Source organism: Homalodisca vitripennis, chromosome 3 (assembly GCF_021130785.1).
Source record: "Homalodisca vitripennis isolate AUS2020 chromosome 3, UT_GWSS_2.1, whole genome shotgun sequence".
NCBI lineage: Eukaryota > Metazoa > Arthropoda > Insecta > Hemiptera > Cicadellidae > Homalodisca > Homalodisca vitripennis.
In genome coordinates, this window is record NC_060209.1 from 171,775,578 (window position 1) to 171,792,369 (window position 16,792).

At 32.6% G+C, this 16,792-nt stretch overlaps 1 protein-coding gene across 2 annotated transcripts in view; it reads left to right on the forward strand.

Moving 5' to 3' along the window:
- The window catches only part of LOC124357779, a 64,060-nt gene that overhangs the window by 14,341 nt on the left and 32,927 nt on the right, over positions 1–16,792 (forward strand). The window lies entirely within an intron of this gene.

Consider the following 16,792-nt stretch of genomic DNA (forward strand, 5'->3'; position numbering starts at 1 on the left):
CTACAATAGATAGGGCCTAGTCATACTTTAAAAATGTTACTGCAGAAAGTGTCTTACTTTAATGACATGCGTTTTTATTTAAATCTAAATTATTTAAGCCCTATAATCCCATCCTTGTTTGTTATCCCCCATACATAACCTGTTCCCTCTTAATTCTCCCAGTTCATTGAAGTTTGAGTCAAACTTCTTCTCAAAACATTGTTCTTCTCAACATCAACTTTAGCCAATCTGAAATAGTATTTCTGCAGATACTAATGCCGTCAAAAGTACATTCATTAATAAAAAAAGTAATAGTTTCATTTCAACTGTGGAACTGCTGAAATCATAGACTGGTAGGCCTCATGGTGTGCTTTCAGGGTGTGCAAAAGGCCCTTGAGGCTTAAGTGCATGGCAGTAGGCCACCCCATAGAAGAAGAACCATTTAGAACATTGCTTAGTGTTTATACAAACATTTTGAGCCAATACCTGCATATTCATTGCCATTGTTCTTATCGTCACTAGCCTTCTCCTACATAAACGAAATAACAACAGCTGGTAATGATGTCACTAGTCTAAATGAAGAAAGCTGGCAATGGTTATTTATGAATATCTATAGGTCAAATGTTGTATTCAGTATTATAGATATTTAAAATCGATAATATAAATCTGATTGTGTTGGTGGCTGCTTATTATACTATAGCCTAACACAATTTCAAGCAGCATTGGGACTCATTGGAGTTAATCTTTCTGTAGCCTACTTTTTCATACTTTTCTTGCTACAATTAAGGGGAAAATTTAATAAACAGCCTTCACTCGTTAGTCGAACGATTCAATATATTATCCAACTTCGATATTATACAGGGTGTCCAGCAACCATTCGAACAAACTTTGCCACATTGTTCAGCAGGCCAAAACTAACAATAATGCAATATAACAGGTGCCCTATTTCACTTTGTTTAGCGTCTGTCTGTCTGTATGTGTTTTTTGGGAAAAAAATTACTACTCAAAAACCACTTAAGATACAGAATTCAAACTTAACAGTTATGTTAACCTAGTGTTGGTCCTTTTCAGTGAAAAAAATAAAACAAATATCTCATTGCATTTCAAAATGGCGGCCGTTCAAAATTTTCAAATTGTATTAGCTTTGAAACGGCTAATTCTACACATAATTAGTAAGGTCATATTTGGTATTGAAGTAAACCAAAAGGATTGAAACCCCAAATAACCAACAACGGAGAAACCCGTGTTTTACTCAATAACTACAAACGCCTTGTGTTGGATGGACTTGAACAAAAATAGTAATATACTGTGGTCAAATGATTTACCACGAGGGGATGACTCGCAAGCGGCTTTGTAGATAAAAAGGACGCCACTTTCAGCAACGATTATGAAAGTTTTATAGTAATGTAATCATTGATTTCTTAATAAAAAATATCATGTTCAATAAAATTTTTCAAACACATTGAATTAATTACGCTGTTTCACACAATTGCCATGTAAGAAAACCCTATACCCAACCATAACGTAGCCCTATTAACATTTTTTTTAAGATTTAAAAACCAGGATTCACAATTGGTTAAGAACTTTTTTTAAATTTACCTTAAAACAAATTTAAAAAATAAATATTAAATTTCAGGTTATAATATTGTTCACTATTTTAATAAAGAACCTTAAAAGTTTATTCGTAAAAATCCACTGCATTGTTGTATGTACTTGCAATGCATGGATTTAACCTGTTTTTACGTTTGGTGCTGTAACTCAGTTATTTGTTATTCAATCTTTTTAAAACAAAAATTGTTGAATTGGTAATAAAATACGCTAAAAAAAGTTATCCTGGTGAATTTGTTGTCAAAGTAGCCGTTTCAAAGCTAATACAATTTGAAACGTTTTATTTTTTTCACTGAAAAGGACCAACACTAGGTTAACATAACTGTTAAGTTTGAATTCTGTATCTTAAATGTTTTTTGAGTAGTAATTTTTTTCCCAAAAAAACACATACAGACAGACAGACGCTAAACGAAGTGAAATAGGGCACCTGTTATATTGCATTATTTGTTAGTTTTGGCCTGCTGAACAATGTGGCAAAGTTTGTTCGAATGGTTGCTGGACACCCTGTATAATTATCATATGCAACAAGAATCATAATACGTTCACAAAAAATACATTACAAATTAGAAAAAATAAATTTAATAACGACATGAAAAAAGAACAAAACCAACTTTTGCCTAGAACTACCTATCAGAAAAACGTTACAGTATTTATAGCTTACCCAGAGGCCGGATTTCAATGAGTAATCGTTTTTGTGAAATAGAGGAAAGGATTCTCCATAGACAGGTGCACTTCCCTGCAGTACAAAACATCACAAATATGTTGTACTATACAGTCTACCGGTAGTCCATTCCTAAACTTCTCTTGACCGTTCACCAAGAACGGTCACTTTCAATTGCTTATTGCACAAATTTTGAAATTATAAAATATTTATTAAAAAAAAACTTTAGCATTCAAATACAAAGTATGGTTTTAAACAAGTTTATGAAGGGTAAATTATATATATTTAGTGGTATGCTTTCACTTCTTCTTCTTCTATGGGTCAGCCTATTGCCATGCACTTAAGCCTCAAGGGCCTTTTGCGCACCCCGGAAGAACACCATGAGGCCTACCAGTCTATAATTTCATTAGTTTACTTTGGTTCACATGAGTTTGTTTTAATTATAATTTAGTTCACTTTACTTAGATGTGGATTATGAATTTGATTAACTATAGAATCTGATTTATAATGAATACTTTATTTTACTTATAACAATTATAATGTAAAAAATCTTGGTACCATATAATAATACAATTCAATTTCATTGTGATTTTATTTATTTATCTGTATTATTAGTCTTTTTATGGTTCATCCTTTACTTCAATAACAACCTCCAAAACAACTCCATCACTGTTCTTTTGTTCCAAGCTGTTTATAGGCATTTTAATAACTAATGTTCTTTGGAATTTTGCACACAACTTATTTAATAAAACTTTAAAATTGACTTCACTTCATGTTGGCATCAACTCACATGCAGCGGGATCAGCATTCTTGGCTCGACATTTCAGTTGTAGTCACAAGAACAAAGAAAGAATCGTAGTACTGTACTAGTATCATTCTACTCGAAGTTGAAGAATAGAAGAATCAAGCTCTTAGACAAGGCACGCGAACTGATCCTTGGTAATTTGGCTTTTTAATTGTATAATTAATTCTTAACTATAAAATTATGAAGGAAACAGGATTTTTCCGGACATTTGCCATCGTTAAGTGAAACAAGAAAACAGTAACACTACGTTTCGAGATCTGCAATCTGATCTCTTCTTCAGGTAAAGAACTAACCTAATACATAATTACAAACTAGGTTAAAATAAACAAATCTTACTAAAGCGTTGTGGCACGCCTGAGTCAGGAATCACAACCTACATGTTGTATGTCAACTTCACTAACACTAAAGACATGCACTTAATAAAAAAAAAAACTATACAAAACACCAATCATTAAACTAAACTACGGAATACAGGTCACAATATGTCTTCACTCGTCTACTAACCATTTACCGACTGACCAGAGGGTAGCCAATGGTAATCGTGACGGCCCGGCTAAAACAAGATGGCGGAAATACATGGGAAGGGAACAGGAATGGGCCCTTTCTTTCGTTTATTATTGGTTCATGCGAGATGAACTTCTTAAAACCATATTGTGACTCCGCATTGGTTTATTGCAAATATCCGATCCGTTTGATACTTTTGGTATTCTCTTTAGTTCATTTTTTAGAATTGGCAACCAAAGCGGCCTAATCTCGACTGATGGTTGACTGATTGGTTGGTCTGCCAATTTAATGTATGTTTGCCTCAATTAATTTCCTTTTGAAGAAGAAATGTGGTTCCCGATGTATTATGTGGGCTTCATCCCAATTCATATGATGGTCTTCGGGACCAACAATGGTGTGCAATTTTTTGACTTTTCTGTGAAACCCTTTCTCGTGTTTTCTTTGTGTTCTTTTATCCTTATGTTTAGTGGTCTTTTTTTTCTTTTCTTCAAAAGGAAATTAATTGAGGCAACATACATTAAATTGGCAGACCAACCAATCAGTCAACCATCAGTCGAGATTAGGCCGCTTTGGTTGCCAATTCTAAAAATGAACTAAAGAGAATACCAAAAGTATCAAACGGATCGGATATTTGCAATAAACCAATGCGGAGTCACAATATGGTTTTAAGAAGTTCATCTCGCATGAACCAATAATAACGAAAGGGCCCATTCCTGTTCCCCTTCCCATGTATTTCCGCCATCTTGTTTTAGCCGGCCGTCACGATTACCATTGGCTACCCTCTGGTCAGTCGTAAATGGTTAGTAGACGAGTGAAGACATATTGTGACCTGTATTCCGTAGTTTAGTTTAATGATTGGTGTTTTGTATAGTTTTTTTTTTTATTAAGTGCATGTCTTTAGTGTTAGTGAAGTTGACATACAACATGTAGGTTGTGATTCCTGACTCAGGCGTGCCACAACGCTTTAGTAAGATTTGTTTATTTTTAACCTAGTTTGTAATTATGTATTAGGTTAGTTCTTTACCTGAAGAAGAGATCAGATTGCAGAATCTCGAAACGTAGTGTTACTGTTTTCTTGTTTCACTTAACGATGGCAAATGTCCGGAAAAATCCTGTTTCCTTCACAATCCTTCCATCGTCAAAAATAACCTTCAAACAAAGTATAAAATTATATGGATGATTTATCAATGATATAATAAAACCATAGTTAATAGTTTTATTTAATTGCAATGCTTTATTGGTCTAATAACATTTTTTTATTAAAACATAATTTTATTACAAATTATAATCATACAAAACTTGCTGGATAACGTGAGTTTTAATTTTAAAAGTTTGCTTTCAGTTATACCAAATTATACTTTTAACCCTTTAAGTGGCAAGAAACCGAGGTTCATAAACTGTTATATTTTTAAGTGGAATATTAATATGATACCTTACGTTACCACTAATACATTACAGTTTTAAAAATATTTTTTACGTTTTTTGGGCTTTTTAGGGTGGGAAATTATTATCCCAATGTATCTCTGGGCAATGAGTATTTTTTTGTCTTGCCTTGTATTCACTGGGATAATATATTCCCACTTCAAAGGGTTTGTAAATAAACACACATAAATGTAAAAGGATCATAGTGAAATGTTTATTACATACAGTATAAATACTATGGAAAATATAAGTATTCCTAGAATATCATGGTTGGAATAACAATTCTTGTCAAATCAATATGAAACAACATTGTAGATACTGACCTAATCTAATACAACTGAAAACAATAACACTCACTTTACTTATTCACATGAAACAAAACATAAAAAAACACTCAGTTTTTAACATGTATGTTGTTGCAAAAAATGGTCAAAGGTTACATGGTCTTGTGGAATAAGGAAAAGCAGCCCTTGCATATTGCGACTTTACAGCCACTATAAATCATATATTGTTTCGCTTTTCTTTGGTTTTGGTGGAGCAGTGCGCATTATCTTCTGTATGTGTCTATCTTTTGTGGAAGGTGATCTTCAACATAAGTAGACTGTTTTTCCACAGTTGGTTTTTTCTAAACGGACTGTTTCGTTTCCTGGCTCTAGACTTTCCGGAAGTGTACCCAACTTTTTTTCTTGATGTAAAAGTGCCTATCAACTGATTGACCAACTTTGACCTAAAAGTCAAATGCGACATTAGTTTTGATGCAGCGTCCTTACAATCTTTACTGTACAATATGAAAACTATTGACAATAGCTGATTCAAAAAAGAAATAAAAAAGCTTCATCCACCAGCGTGTAGACTTTTTGTGCTAGATTGTAGCTAGACATGTGTTGATCAAAGCGATCTACTCCACCCATGTACTTGTACTCGGCTACTGCTTCTGGGCAAGTGACTTCTCGATCCTCCTTTACCATTTGGACTGCATGACTGTAACTTTTTTTGAGGAATTTTACATTGCGGATATTACTGACACACACTTTTTTCCCTATCCGCCCATTTCACAACACTTATATCACCACTCTGAGTGATATTGTTTATTATATCTTTATTGTTTTATTATATATCACTTCCTGATGTATAACCTTCCTGTGTCATAATATTTTCAATTATGCCTTATTCGTGTTGAATAACACAATAGCTCAAACAGTAACCTAACTTTTACAAGACTGCCAGAGTAACATCCAAATAACTGCTTTGCCAGAACATGGACAAAATAGTTTATTCCTAATAAAAAAGAGTAAGTTTTTTGTTGTTATTTACAAATATAAATCTCTCAAGCAAATATAAAAATTTATATTTTTTTATATTTTTTGAAAAAAAGCATTACATTTTCAGCTTGTAGTTTACAATGCTACATTTTCATGAATAGAAATTTTTACATTGCAAAATACAAGTAAAATATTATATAAAAATGATTACAGATAACTAAGGAATAAAACTACTTATCTTTAAATTATTTCTTGATGTATGTTAGTGAAATTATCTTGATCCTAAGTCTGAGGTATGGACAAGATCAAAAACATTGATATCTCTGAGTGACAGTCAGAATTGTTAAAGACATTGATAAAAACATTGAATTTAAATTATATAAAGAAATATTGAAAAATAAGGTATGATGTAAGGAAAAATCTATTTCAAGGTCATCTTAAGGGTTGGACCGGAAGTGATGATTTAAAAAAATACTTTAATATTTACTGATCCTATATACCAAATTTCATCAAAAAAGCTTCAATAGTTCTCAAGATATAAGCGTTTTAAGATAAGGGATGTTTGGGTAGATTTAGAAAAATTTTGTTATTTTCATGAAATTTTAAGTAGAACTCGCTTGTTTTTGAAGTTTCAGAATTTCTGATTAAATTTTTTATTTTTTTAATGAATATTTTAATATTCATTGGGGATGATTTCACCCTTATGGATAAGTTAAGACGAAAGAGTTAAAGTATTTACTATATGTGTACCAAATTTCATTAAAATCGGTTGAGTGGTTTTTGAAATATAAAATTATTAATAAACTTGTAAACTAGCACTCCTAATATTGTTAAAAGTGAGAACAACTTATATAGCAGAGATATAGCTTATAACTTTCGAGACTCTCACCGTAGCTCAGTTGGTAAGACGCTTGCCTTCAAAGCCTGAGGTTCTGGGTTCAAATCCCAGAGCTTCAGGCGCGCTTTTTTATTGAGGAAGACATGGTTGTCGTTCAGTGGTTGGGGACAAGTCTTTACACGAGTGGCCATAGTGTAATGACTATAGAACAAGCCGAGTAATGACAACAACTGTGGTTGGCGCGCCATTTGCTTCCTCGCTTTTCCACTTCATTCCTTAATTCCTTCTCTTCCTTGATTCGTTCATTCCTTCTCTTCCTTAATTCGTTCATTACATTCATCATTCACATCGTTCATTAATACAACGTTACACTTACAAAACACCCGACACAAATTCCCTAATTGTATCTCTCCATCAACTTCTACACAGTAGTTACCAAAGAAAATTGAGACTTGAAAAAAAAACCAGGTCCAAGACCCCGAATAAATGCTCCTAGCCATTCACTTGGTTGGACAGTAGCAGTGCAGGGCCAAGTCTCTAAACAATAGACGCCGTAGAAGTTGAGTAGATATGAGAATCCCAAGCGCAAAAACACGCACACTAACAACACTACACCAAAGACACAATCATTCATTTTGTTAATCAACGAAGTAATATGGTTAATATTGTATAATAAAGATTTTTTCATTACAGAGCTTAAGAATATTGAAAGCGATAACTCATATTATAGATTATAAAACTTTCTTTTCTTTTTAATTTTGAATTCCCTCCAAAAAAAGTCACAAAAGCCGCTACTCGTGGTGTAAAACCAATCGCTTCTCCAATCAATTAGTTTTTCTCTTTCTTTTTCGGAATCACATGTTATATACATCAATATTTTTTGCTGCTATTAAAATTCATCATAATCCCCACCAAGAAATTTATCTTTGTAATCTTTAATAAACTGTGTTGTTAAATCTTGGTATTTACACACAGTCTCTAATAAATCATTTGGAATGAATAGCAAGAGATATTTTAAGAGTGTATTTAATATCGCTGTTAAATCTCCAATAACTGTGTTGAAACAGCATAAACACGTGTTGAAAATATTCTGATTGTTGTTTTTCTATCCAATTTGTTATAAAAATACTTTGCGAGTTTGGTATATATATATTCCAGTAAAAATTGACTCTTGAATATCTCTACGATTCAAAAGTTTAAAACCTTTGTATACACCATATAAACGCATCACCTGTAACACTGGAATATCTTCTGTATTTAAGATTTCTAACAACTCTTCGTCAGTTGAAGGTATCAATTGTTGTTTTACATATTTTGGTAATTCATTGAACTCATTAAAATTGTCCTTCCTTTATAAGTTTTTTTAAATGCTAGAAAACTGAAGTGGTTTTGGAGATTTCATTTTTTCACACTTAGACATCCTTGACTATTTAGCAAGAAATTTTTTATTTAGAAAAAATATTATTCATAAACTTTGTTATATTTTATAAAATTTCATTGAAATTAAATTTAATACTTATACAAGATTAAACATATTCACGTTCTTAAATTAATTTATTCCATCCATGAAAGTTATACTATAATGATTCAAAATTGCATTTAGAAGGTATATTTTCGTTTGATTTTTAAAAGTCCCCAAACTGATTTACTGTTTATTTTCATAGATCTATTTATTGACCTTAGACCGTATTTTTATTTGAAATTGTATTGTCCCGAAACGTGTCCTTAGGAGTGACATATTACTATCTACTTATATATATATATTGAGGTAATAGTATTATTACATTCATTAAAATGATATAATTTTTAAATTATTAATAAATAATAAAGATAAACGCCCATGGTTGCAATGATATTTCTCGTATTGCAATACATTTTCCTATTATATTACTAAAGATAATATTAAAATATAATACTGCACCAGTTTTAAAACTTCTTAAAAAAAATTGGAATGTTGAAAAAATGATAGATTTGCGAAGATAAACTCATTATACAGAGTAGGTTTTTAAACTTTGTTGTATACGTTACCAGCAAAACAGATATTCCGATAAGCATCCAATTTATTTCTCTATATAAGTATTCGTATGAATTTCGCATGTTGAAGAGAATTTAGAAAAACGCCTTTAGCCCTAGGGCTCTGCTTTGGATCGATGAGTGCAAACAACTAAGAAATTCACACTTTTATTTACACGTCTTACATAGTTTCCATGCAAATTTTTGATTGAGATCTAATTAACTATAAACGCCCATTGTTATTGTTTATAAATTTTATTGGCAATTGGAGTTTGCTTCTTTGGCCCTATGTTGATTAAGTGTTTAAACATTTGTCCCGTAGCAAACATTTACATAGCTTCTTTCTCTTATTTCAAAGCATGAAACCCCATTAAAATTTACATTATTATTCCATAAAACGTCTTGTTCCAATATTCGTTACATTCCATCCGATTATTATAGGCTTCTAGAATAGTGTGCAAAGACGTAATGTTCTAGCCCTAAGGATTCAGCCTCATTGTTTCGATTAGCACAAATCGATGAACTTTAACTTATCATTTACTTTTGGACGTCATGTGGTTTTTTAGATCCATGTGACAAGAAATGTTCGGGATTATTGTTGACATAATAGATTTACGCTCTATGGCTCCTTTTTATCTACAAAGCCGCTTGCGAGTTCATCCCTCGTGGTAAAACAGTTGACCACAGTATATTACTATTTTTGTTCAAGTCCATCCAACACAAGGCGTTTGTAGTTATTGAGTAAAACAACGGGTTTCTCCGTTGTTGGTTAATTGGGGTTTTCAATCCTTTTGGTTTACCTCAATACCAAATATGACCTTACTAATTATGTGTAGAACGCCCAAATCAGGTTTTATGAATATATGCGTTAGAATTGCGGGCTTGAGTTTCTTAAGGACAGCAAAACAATCGTTTGTACATATTTATGAATGTCTGTGATATATAATCAAAGTATTGCTTTTATTAGATAAAAGTCAAAGCTCAAGCACGTCGCAATAGATAGATAACAAATATGTTGAAATTGTTATAGACATATATTTCAACATATTTCAACAAAGATGTATTGATTTCTAAAGTTTTGGTTATCATGTTTTTAAATTAATCAGTATAAAAAATGATAGTTTAATTATAGAAACTTTTGATGTATAGTTGGATATAATGTTGGATATAATGAACTACAGTTATATAAATCTCGAAAAGTTCTCTTTTGAACTGCTAGATGTCGCCGTTACATTCTCTGTGTAACTGCTTTTCTCGTCGCCATACCGCCATAGTCTTTCACGTTTTCGTTGACGTGAAACGTTGCTGCTTTGCTGTGGATCCGTGCTAATGGTGCAATTGTAACGTAACTGTTACTTACAGTGTAGATTTGCTTTGTGAGTGTGTTCCTCTTAACTTTAATTTTCCCGTGACAGATCACTGGTATAGTTTTGTGCTAAAGTTCACCTGGATACTGACTTACGCGGCAAATTGGAGTTGATTTCAAATCTTGTAAATAATTGTTACCATGTCAGACATTGAAGATATTCATCAAAACGTGGAAAGTGATATTGAAAGAACCACCCGTGAATTAATTGTTAAAAGGGAATCATTCGAGAAATCAAGAAGTATTTTTATGATAAGAAAAGAAAAGAAAGGCAAAAATACAGTGCTCTATATGGTCAAAATTTACAATTACAGACAGTGATCGAAGTATAGCATCATGTAATGTTTGTGGCCACAAATTGTCATTCAAAACAACTGTTAGTAATTTGAGAAAACATATAGAAAGAAAACACAGGTATAAATTCTCGCACCTTCACTATTCACCTTATGGGGGTAAATACCTTTTAATTTTGCATATACTACAATAGATAGGGCCTAGTCATACTTTAAAAATGTTACTGCAGAAAGTGTCTTACTTTAATGACATGCGTTTTTATTTAAATCTAAATTATTTAAGCCCTATAATCCCATCCTTGTTTGTTATCCCCCCATACATAACCTGTTCCCTTCTTAATTCTCCCAGTTCAATTGAAGTTTGAGTCAAACTTCTTCTCAAAACATTGTTCTTCTCAACATCAACTTTAGCCAATCTGAAATAGTATTTCTGCAGATACTAATGCCGTCAAAAGTACATTCATTAATAAAAAAGAGTAATAGTTTCATTTCAACTGTGGAACTGCTGAAATCATAGACTGGTAGGCCTCATGGTGTGCTTTCAGGATGTGCAAAAGGCCCTTGAGGCTTAAGTGCATGGCAGTAGGCCACCCCATAGAAGAAGAACCATTTAGAACATTGCTTAGTGTTTATACAAACATTTTGAGCCAATACCTGCATATTCATTGCCATTGTTCTTATCGTCACTAGCCTTCTCCTACACAAACGAAATAACAACAGCTGGTAATGATGTCACTAGTCTAAATGAAGAAAGCTGGCAATGGTTATTTATGAATATCTATAGGTCAAATGTTGTATTCAGTATTATAGATATTTAAAATCGATAATATAAATCTGATTGTGTTGGTGGCTGCTTATTATACTATAGCCTAACACAATTTCAAGCAGCATTGGGACTCATTGGAGTTAATCTTTCTGTAGCCTACTTTTTCATACTTTTCTTGCTACAATTAAGGGGAAAAATTTAATAAACAGCCTTCACTCGTTAGTCGAAACGATTCAATATATTATCCAACTTCGATATTATACAGGGTGTCCAGCAACCATTCGAACAAACTTTGCCACATTGTTTCAGCAGGCCAAAACTAACAATAATGCAATATAACAGGTGCCCTATTTCACTTCGTTTAGCGTCTGTTCTGTCTGTCTGTATGTGTTTTTTGGGAAAAAAATTACTACTCAAAAACCACTTAAGATACAGAATTCAAAACTTAACAGTTATGTTAACCTAGTGTTGGTCCTTTTCAGTGAAAAAAATAAAACAAATATCTCATTGCATTTCAAAATGGCGGCCGTTCAAAATTTTCAAATTGTATTAGCTTTTGAAACGGCTAATTCTACACATAATTAGTAAGGTCATATTTGGTATTGAAGTAAACCAAAAGGATTGAAACCCCAAATAACCAACAACGGAGAAACCCGTTGTTTTACTCAATAACTACAAACGCCTTGTGTTGGATGGACTTGAACAAAAATAGTAATATACTGTGGTCAAATGATTTACCACGAGGGGGATGACTCGCAAGCGGCTTTGTAGATAAAAAGGACGCCACTTTGAGCAACGATTATGAAAGTTTTATAGTAATGTAATCATTGATTTCTTAATAAAAAATATCATGTTCAATAAAATTTTTCAAACACATTGAATTAATTACGCTGTTTCACACAATTGCCATGTAAGAAAACCCTATACCCAACCATAACGTAGCCCTATTAACATTTTTTTTAAGATTTAAAAAACCAGGATTCACAATTGGTTAAGAACTTTTTTTTAAATTTACCTTAAAACAAATTTAAAAAAATAAATATTAAATTTCAGGTTATAATATTGTTCACTATTTTAATAAAGAACCTTAAAAAGTTTATTCGTAAAAATCCACTGCATTGTTGTATGTACTTGCAATGCATGGATTTTAACCTGTTTTTACGTTTGGTGCTGTAACTCAGTTATTTGTTATTCAATCTTTTTAAAACAAAAATTGTTGAATTGGTAATAAAATACGCTAAAAAAAGTTATCCTGGTGAATTTGTTGTCAAAGTAGCCGTTTCAAAGCTAATACAATTTGAAACGTTTTTATTTTTTTCACTGAAAAAGGACCAACACTAGGTTAACATAACTGTTAAGTTTGAATTCTGTATCTTAAATGTTTTTTGAGTAGTAATTTTTTTCCCAAAAAAACACATACAGACAGACAGACGCTAAACGAAGTGAAATAGGGCACCTGTTATATTGCATTATTTGTTAGTTTTGGCCTGCTGAACAATGTGGCAAAGTTTTGTTCGAATGGTTGCTGGACACCCTGTATAATTATTCATATGCAACAAGAATCATAATACGTTCACAAAAAATACATTACAAATTAGAAAAAATAAATTTAATAACGACATGAAAAAAGAACAAAACCAACTTTTGCCTAGAACTACCTATCAGAAAAACGTTACAGTATTTATAGCTTACCCAGAGGCCGGATTTCAATGAGTAATCGTTTTTGTGAAATAGAGGAAAGGATTCTCCATAGACAGGTGCACTTCCCTGCAGTACAAAACATCACAAATATGTTGTACTATACAGTCTACCGGTAGTCCATTCCTAAACTTCTCTTGACCGTTCACCAAGAACGGTCACTTTCAATTGCTTATTGCACAAATTTTGAAATTATAAAATATTTATTAAAAAAAAACTTTAGCATTCAAATACAAAGTATGGTTTTAAACAAGTTTATGAAGGGTAAATTATATATATTTAGTGGTATGCTTTCACTTCTTCTTCTTCTATGGGTCAGCCTATTGCCATGCACTTAAGCCTCAAGGGCCTTTTGCGCACCCCGGAAGAACACCATGAGGCCTACCAGTCTATAATTTCATTAGTTTACTTTGGTTCACATGAGTTTGTTTTAATTATAATTTAGTTCACTTTACTTAGATGTGGATTATGAATTTGATTAACTATAGAATCTGATTTATAATGAATACTTTATTTTACTTATAACAATTATAATGTAAAAAATCTTGGTACCATATAATAATACAATTCAATTTCATTGTGATTTTATTTATTTATCTGTATTATTAGTCTTTTTATGGTTCATCCTTTACTTCAATAACAACCTCCAAAACAACTCCATCACTGTTCTTTTGTTCCAAGCTGTTTATAGGCATTTTAATAACTAATGTTCTTTGGAATTTTGCACACAACTTATTTAATAAAACTTTAAAATTGACTTCACTTCATGTTGGCATCAACTCACATGCAGCGGGATCAGCATTCTTGGCTCGACATTTCAGTTGTAGTCACAAGAACAAAGAAAGAATCGTAGTACTGTACTAGTATCATTCTACTCGAAGTTGAAGAATAGAAGAATCAAGCTCTTAGACAAGGCACGCGAACTGATCCTTGGTAATTTGGCTACAAAGTTCATTAGAGAAAACATTATATGCATGCCAATTAGGTTAGCCAAGAATTTAGTTTCAAGAACATCAGAAAAAATAATAATACTAACCAGTATAATCACCAGATTGAACAGGTGTTCAACCTGCTCTTGATTGTCCTGCAATAGCAAGGGAGTGATAGGCCTACTTTGGTAGTTTTGGACAAGGGTGGTGAATTTACCCAGGAGAACCTGATAAGTAGTTTTCGGTGGTTTGTGGAACTGCTGAAGGTGTAGACTGATAAGGCCTCATGGTGTGCTTCCGGAGTGTGCAAAAGGCCCTTGAGGCTTCAGTTCATGGCAATAGGCCACGCCATAGAAGAAGAAGAACCTCTCACTAGCACGGCTGGATAGCTACTGAATACACCCTGACATCAAAATAGACATGATAGTTCCTGCCCCTAGCGGCTACAGAGCGAAACTTAATCTACTATCTGTGTAGTCCTCGTAATGTAACTAAATAGTAGTACAAAGTATGGTCTTTGTAATGAGTGTACTTGAAATTACATTATTCCTGATTTGTCTGGTTTTGTTTAAATTGTATTCATTCTTAAACAAGAAACAGCTTGCTTTTGCACATAATTTGGTACTTTGGGATTATACTGACCACACCAGTATGAAGAACACAAAAATATAAATTTATAGAAACAAACATGATAGAACGACTTTTTCTAGTTTGTGACTTGATGTTGAAAAGAAGGCATTAGCAGACGTTTTTGTGACCTCAAAAGAATGTTGATTTTAACAGACTGCCTATGGGGAGTGGATTTCCCATCACCACCGGGATTAACTTCTTGGAGCACATTTCTATTTCTCTTGTTACTGTTTTTTCATTTTCAAGCTTTTATGAGTTTCTTTCTCATTCAACTCTGAAAATCTACAGAACTTTGTAGGCTATAAAACAATATACAACAGTTAACAGGAGGAGGCAACCAAACCTCTAAAATAACTGCCAAATTTTGTATTAGCAATAGAATTATTTTTGTAATAAAACTGCTTTATCTCATTACATTACTTTAATAATAAGTATTACAGAATAATCAAAGCAGCCCTCCATTTAAATTATAAATGGAATAATATTTAATCAAATTTATAATCTTGGTTCCGAATAGGATTCATTCAGTTCCTGGTTCCATAGTAAATACCTTCTGCATCCAAATGACCTCGATTGGACTTTAAAGTAGGTGACAAGGTTTTTATTAAGCTGAAAGGCTATCCACACTGGCCAGGAATAGTAGAGAGAGTAATAAGCAATAATGGTACAGGGAAAAGCTTAAAATACTATGTCCAATTTTTTGGCAGCCATGATCATGCCACAGTAAAGCACAGTGATTTATACTCGTACGAGGAAAATATATTAGTATATGGGCAACCAAAAGCAGATAACTACCGGAACAAAAAGTTTAATGCTGCCTTAAAGGAAGCTGAAGAAAAGGAAAATAAATCTCACACAGCCCTGTACCGAAGTAAATGAAATTAGCAAAAAGATTGACAACCTTGAGAAGACTGATGACCTTGACCTAGAAACATCCCTGACCCTAGCAGCCGAAGCAGGCAATGCACTGCTGACAGAGAATACCAAGCTTAGGCAAGACTTACAATTTCTACAAGATGAAAAATGTAGAATTGATAAAAGAACTGGAAAAGAGAAGTAACGACATACAGTTTTTTATGGAAGTAGAAGCTAGTTGTAAGGAAAAGGATGAAATAATCAAAGGGCTGACTGATAAGAAAAATGAGCTTCTGCAAGAGACCAGCTTTATAAGGAAAAGAGCAGATGAAGAACGGAATTTGAAAGAGGAACTGATACAACAGTCAGAACTTGAAATCCAAAGCCTAACTAACAAAATTAAACAACTCCAGTGTAATCTAATTGAACAAACTAATCTATCGGAACAATCTGAAAAAAGCTTTGAAACAAGAACTTAATTCCCTGTCAAATCGTGAAGAAAGGCTAAAACAAGAAATTATTGACAAAAACTCAACTATTGCAGCTATGAGGAACGACACAGAAAAGCTTCTGCTTAAACTTTACAGAACAAGAACAAATTACAAAATCCTACTTATCCGCCTTTTTCAGCAGAATCAAAAGTCACACTAAACATTCTAACATAGTTCTAAACAATAGTCATCGCAGTGGTCCCCAACCTTTTGTGTTTGGCGACCCACTTCCAAATGATTTTTCACATTCGCGACCCATCCTCACCCGAGATTTTATATATACATATGTATATTATGTATATATAACATGAATATAAAATATACATGATTCTATATTTATATACGTGTATAGAAAAAAAAAATAAAATGTAAATAAATATGTACACAGCTTAGTATTGAAAACATAGAAAGAGTTTATTGGTTATCTCAAGATTACAAATAATTTTTCTATAATACTAGTGTGACTTCTGGCATTGTTTTGATTGAACAAGTAATTCAATGTTAGGATTAAAAGTAGATATTTTGAGGCGTAAATCACTTTCAACGTCCACCAATCTGTTTCTATACTTATTCTTGATGTGAACCAAGGTTGAAAAGGCACGCTCACAAAGATATGTTGTCGAAAAAACCATTAGGAATCTCATTGAAGATTTTGACATCTTGGGAGTGGGA